Genomic DNA, 6644 nt, shown 5'->3' with positions numbered 1-6644 from the left:
TTGATGGTCTTGAACAATAAACTACAGTTCACATTTTCAAAGACGTTTAACAGGACACGCCCCGCACTATCAGACACCAGGGGCAGGAACGCCACATTGCAGTCCTAGGACCTGGGCATTGAGGAGAGAGATTCTAAAGATACTGTGTTGGGATTCTGGAACAAAGCCGTAGATGACTCCTCCAGTTTAGGCACAGGCAGCCAGTGACAATTCGTCTGGTTTCTAGGTGCACTGCCTTCTCCTCCTCTAAAGGAACCAATTCATTCAATCAATATTGAGTTCTTACTGGATGCCAGGCACTGTTCTAAGCCTTTAGAGTTCACTGTTGAGTTAGATACACTCACAAGGTTCCTTCCCTCATAACTGTTAGTAAGGAATTTAAACAAGTAAAAAAAATGTACTTACTTTGCGCCAGCCCTGTTCTAAATAACTATTGAAGTAGGCACTATTATCATCCCTATTTCACAGATAAAGTGACACCAGGCCACACAGGTAGGGGCTGGGATACCAACCTGGGCAGCCTGGCCCGGAGACCATCCTGGTAGAGATGTTGAACTGGGTAAATACTTGTGGAGCCCAGGAGAGAGACTGGAGCTGAAGATGTAAATCTGGTGTTCATCTGCATGTAGAAAATATTTAAAATAAGACTGAGCGAGCTCCCTCGGGAGAGTATCAACTGAAGTCTGAGGACAGAGTCCCAGGACCCTTTAACATCGTGATCACAGACAGGAGCGGAAGGGGGGAGACTCAGGAGATGCCATGAGAAGGGAGGTGTACCCCAGGCAGAAGGGGGTTTCAGCAGTGGGAAAGTTCACTCTGGATTTGGTGAGATCGAAAAATGACAACAGAATGTTGGGGCTAAAAAGGGGCTTAGACCAAGCTTTTATTCTTTCCGTGGCAGGTCAAGAGCTAGAATCCCGTCTGCACCCGGCAGTGTGCAGGCAGCAAGTCCCTCTCAGGCGCTGCCTCCTCTCCAGGCTCTGCCCTGGCCTCCAGCCTCTGCTCTTAGCACAGTGGGAGTAACACAGGGGATAACGGCTTATCGCCGGTGGGTGTGCAAGCATGTGCCTGCTTGGTATGCTAAGTGTTACATCATCTCCCATACACAGTGGGCGAGTAGGTCAGGATCAGGTGAGGATCCTTGCCATGGAAACTTATATTTTCCCTACAGGAGGAAAACCGGAAGTCTGTTCCGGAGAAAGTGTTTCAAGGAGAAAATGATCAACTGTGTGGTCTGCTTCCCAGAGGCTGAGCAAGATGAAACAGAGAACGGTGGCTGGATTTGTCAGTAGGGCCCATGGGCCACCCCGACCAGGGCAGAGCCAGTGGGGGTGGTGAGTACCAAAGTCTGGCTGAGAGGCCTGATGAGATGATGAAGGTGAGGAGTAGAGTGGCGCCTTCAGACCATTATTGCGATGATTTTGTGATGCAGGTTATCAGAGAAATTACGTGGTGGATAAAAGAAGACATGTTTTCTTTCTTGCTGTTTTGTTTCAAGGTGAAGACTAGTGGAGGGCGAGCCCTGGGTCTCAGGACACAAGGGGAAACTTCTGTCTCTGGTGGGGGCATGGGCTCTTCCCGCCTGGGGGGCTGCAGCACGAGGTGGACGGTAGGTTTGCAGAGAGGATGGCGGCTCACCTTTCCTCAGGAAGTCAGAGGGAGTAGGTACTTGGGGTGCTTTGAGAAGGCAAAACCTCTCTAGTTTATGTACTTCTTTCATCCCAGATGAGGTCCGTTGCTACAGCACTGTCTGAGCTCCTGTATCTGTTGCTCTAGAATAATCCTGCCGCCTCAGGGAAAAGCAGTCAGTCAACAACTTGAACTGAGTGGTCTCTGCAAGTGGCAACACCGGACTGGATACTAAAAAAGGAATATAGGCACAAGTAAGTTGCGTGCTATGTTTCAGATTTCTAATGGTTTATTAGGATGAAAACTCCAAAAAGGGATCAAGAAGCTCATAAACACAACACAGAGCAGGCATTTGCAAAGTGTGGATTAGGCAGCTGTGTGGGTCCTTACTTCTAGGCTCTTTTACTGGTCAGAGCAACAGAATATGTTTTTATATATAGTTTCATTTCTTACATTTTGTACCAATTCCAATTTAACTTCAGAGGTTTGTCTTTCCTTAACTTCTACTACGTTTGCATATCTTCTTCTCTTACACTGAAAATTTTGGTTCCTTAGAATATCAACATGTTACTTATTTACTTTTCCTTGACATTTATGTGCTTTCAAATCACAATTCCCTAATAGTACTACTAACAGTAAACTAACTCAGTGATGTTCAAGATCATTTTACAGTTCTTTTTGTCCTTAGAATATGTCCTGCACAGGATAGCCAGTCAGAATATTGTGTTCAAAAGTTCTGAAATCTGCTTTTTCTCTCTGTGGTTATGGAATCAATTTGGATATAGTTGGGTTCTTTTGATGGCATTTGTGTTCAACTGCAGTGTTTCCTTTTCTTGGTTTACTCTTTAAAAAAATATGTGGAATGTGTTAACATATGTAAAGTCAAATGATATGACAAAGTATATTTAAAGAAATCTTGCTCCTAACACATCCTCTCTATGCCATTTCAATTGATTCTCTATGTGTAATCATTTTTATTCATTTCTGGCTTGTCTTTTCTGTTTATTTTTGTAAAAGTGAATGTGTGTATATATATATATGTTTATACACACACATACAAATGCATTCTTATATATATGATATGTGTAAATATATATATATATGCCTATATATATATATATACTCTTATTTTTCCTTCTTTCTTACAAAAGCATGTAGCATATACATTTACACACACATTCACTTTTACAAAAATAAACAGAAAAGACAAGCCAGAAATGAATAAAATTCTTCCTCATTTAAAAAAATTGTTATATAATAATCCATTGTTAAATTCCACCAGCCATTACTGATAGATGTCTGGGTTATTTCCAATCTTTTGCTGTTACAAGTAATGAATCATTAGTATTTCATATATGGGGAAGTGTATCTTCAGTGGAACTATTGAGTCAAGGGATAAATACAAACACTACATAGTTAGATATTGCTGCATTCCTCTCCCAAGGAGCTGAACCATTCATTTTGCAGTCCCACTAGCAATGAGTAAGGGGTGACTGTTTTTTATTACTTGCCATCAATATTTCTCCAAGTTTTGGATATTTTCCACAATCTGAATGAATGAAAAAATGGTATATCCCAGTAATTTTAATATGCCTTTTTCTTAGTATGAGTGAAGGTCAATCAGCCTTTTTTTCATAAGTTGAAGGACGTCTGCTTTCTTATTCTTTGAACTCTGTTCCCATTTTTTCTCCATTGGTATTCAGTCTCTCTCTTTCCAGTTTATTTTATTTTCTAATAAATACTTCTAACTATCTTTCATTTGAATGACCTTATGTAAAACATAAGTTTATAATTTAGAAGTTCTAAGCCTCCAAAGGAGATATTATAATACTCTTATATAAATGGTTACAGAAAGTGAGATTTTTAAGAAATATCTTCCATGTCCACATCCTGTTGTAATTTCCATACCATTTTTTTCTTCCATCTGCTTTCCTTTGCCTACAGGATGAGCCTGGGTGAGGTGAATGTTTTACTTGACTTTTTGATGTCATGAACTTTTTGTAGTTGTTTATTTTTTTTCAATCTGTTCATTATAAATTTAGCTTGGTGTTTCTGTCTGATCTCTTCAACTCTCTTCATTGCATCAACAGTTTTATTCCAAGCTCTCACTGATATCTAAGAGGTTTGTTTCTATGCTTTTCAAATTCAAATGAATTATCCACTGTAAGCTCTTTACCAACTGCTTTACGGAATGCTTTAGTGCACTTGACCTCGTGATGCTTGTGCTTCTTTGTTAAGTTTTATGATATTTGGATTTACAGAATCTGCACACCTTGCAATTGCTGCAGACAAACATCATGCCTTGGCTGGGGTAGATGGGCCCAGAACAGAAATAACACTTCTCTATAAGCAAGCTGAAATCTCTTGTGTACTCACTGGCCAAACACTGAGCTTTAGAGCCAGTTTTTAAGAGCTCTTTATCAATTAGGTGATTGTAATATAATTTTGTGATAAAAATATGCTGACAATGGGTGGAATGGTTCCAAGAAGTTAAGCAAAATCAAATATTCCTATGGCTGGGTACTGGATTTATTCTCTTAAATAATTTAGTCTCTTAAATTTATTATTTTTTTATTTTTTAAATTAAAGTCTCATTGATATACAATCTTATGATGGTTTCACATAAATAACACAGTGGTTTCAACAGTCACCCATATTATCAAGTCCTCAGCCCCTCTATCGCAGTCACTGTCTATCAGTGCAGTAAGATGTTATAGAGCCATTAATGGTCTTCTTGCTGTACTGCCTTCTGCATGACCTACCTTTATTGTGATTCCAAATTACAGTGCCCCTTAATCCCCTTTTTCCTCCCCAACCACCTTCCCCAAACCTTCCCCTTTGGTAACCACTAGTCCCTTCTCGGCGTCTATGAGTCTGCTATTTCATTCCTTCAGTTTTGCTTTGTTTTTACACTTCACAAATGAGTGAAATCATTTGGTATTTGTCTTTTCAAATCAGAGATCTTGTTTTCTTTGGGTAAATTCCTAGGAGTGGAATTCCTGGGTCAAATGGTATTTCTATTTTCAGGTTTTTTTTTGAGGAAACTCCACACTGCTTTCCACAATGGTTGCACCAATTGACGTTCCCACCAACAGTGTAAGAGGGTTCCCATTTCACTGCATCTTCGCCAGCATCTGATCTTGTCTTTTGGATATTGGCCATCCTAACTGGTTTGAGGTGATATCTCACTGTGGTTTTAATTTGTGTTTCCCTGATAACTAGGGATGTGGAGCATCTTATCATGTGCTTGTTGGCTATCCATATTCCTTCTTTGGAGAAGTGTCTATTCTGATCCTCTGCCAATTTTTTAATTGTGTTATCTGTTTTGTGGGTGTTGAGGCATGAGTTCTTTATATATTTTGGATGTTAACCCCTTATTGGATAAATTGTTTATGAATATATTCTCCCATACTGTAGGGTGTAAATAAGGCTTAATTATTAATAAAACATTTATATTACTCTCAAATACACTAACAAATGGATAATAGTATGGTGCTCTATACCAGTTATCTACAAATTGATGGTGCTGGAATAAAGTTGTTTCATAATGACTTCTGAGATCAGAATAGGAGCTAACCAGTATTACTGATAAATAGGGTGATAACTTCTTCCACAATTTTCATTTTCAAATAAAAACAGTTGAACTCCTTTTATCAATCTTAAAATGACTATTTCCATACATAATGTCCAATTGTTTAAACGCAACTTTTTCTGGAAACTAAAATGAGAATGTGGTTAAAGAGTTTCCTAGACTTTCAGCATTTATTTTACAGTTCCTTGGTAAGGCAGAGTTCCTTAACCAGACACTCTCTAATGAACTGTCAGTTCTGTGAGACGTGCCAAAAAGTTTATTATTGAACAATAACAACAGCAGCTACACAACAATATTGAACCTCTACTTCAAGTGTAGCCACTAAGGCAGTTTGAGGGCAGTTCTAGATGAAAGGAAGAAAGTGCAAATATTTATTTGTAAATTAACAACCCCTTCTTTTTGCCTGTTGTGTGCCAAACACTCTTATTAACATGCACAACTATCCTTTGGCATAAATAAATTAAGTTGGAGAACCTTAGCTAATAAACTTTTAAAGAGAATATAGCTAGAATATGGCAGAGCGAAGCATCAAGCCTGGATCTGACATTATAGTTAATGTTTTCCCAAAACCATAAAACCCTCCAAGTCTATTATTCTTCTTTTGAAAAATTACTTTTCCTGGAGGCCAGTAGAAAATAAAAGAGATGCTCAATTGTGTTTGGATAGATGTTGATTGTTTTTTTGCAGGTAGTCCCAGGTTTATATTCCTTTTGGGTCAACCTTGGGGAAGTGAAAAATCTGCAACGTGGCTGAAAGGCCTATGACCACACCACTGATCCTGATAGAGCCCTTTTCCCTGATAATTCCAAACCAGTTGATGAACAGGAACCTGTCATTTCAGAAAAAAAATCGTTTCGAGAAAATTTATGCTATCATTCTTCTACAGTTAGATAGAAAATTAAACTCACCTATCATCTAGATATATTCCCTTGGATTTATAAGAAAATTTTCAGAAACTTGTACCTCATAGAACAAAGTGACTTTTCAGTGAAATATTTACTCTTGCTTGAGAATTTTAAACCAAAAACAGATCCCTATTCATTAATGTGAAAATTAAGAAATTTTACATCAAGAAAATTATAAAACATCAACTAATGTTTGGGACTTACGTAATGTTGGAAATTTTTTTACAATGGTCATGTATTAATTTTAGCAGCTACACTAGCTACCTCTAAGCTTCTTTTTATGTGAGAAAAACAGTAACTATTGTTAAAACTACTGCTTTTTGGATTCCTCTTAGATGTAGGCTGTGATTACCCTAAATGATACTGTCAGTTTAACATTAACTGGTGCCTATAAAATATAACAGAGTCAACATCTAGTGATGGGCATAGTTTGGAAAACAGAAACATTTTATGGCTTGTTCATAGTGGAAGGAAAATTAACAAGTGTCAGGGCCATCATCAAGGAATGACTGTGGATA

At 38.2% G+C, this 6644-nt stretch overlaps 1 pseudogene; it reads right to left on the bottom strand.

The window, feature by feature from the left end:
* Positions 1-3492: 3492 nt before the first annotated feature.
* On the bottom strand, positions 3493-6136 carry LOC118935862 (probable ribosome biogenesis protein RLP24; annotated as a pseudogene).
* Positions 6137-6644: the final 508 nt, after the last annotated feature.

The sequence above is a fragment of the Manis pentadactyla genome, chromosome 13, assembly GCF_030020395.1.
Source record: "Manis pentadactyla isolate mManPen7 chromosome 13, mManPen7.hap1, whole genome shotgun sequence".
Lineage (NCBI taxonomy): Eukaryota > Metazoa > Chordata > Mammalia > Pholidota > Manidae > Manis > Manis pentadactyla.
This window is presented reverse-complemented; position numbering and strand designations above follow the sequence as displayed.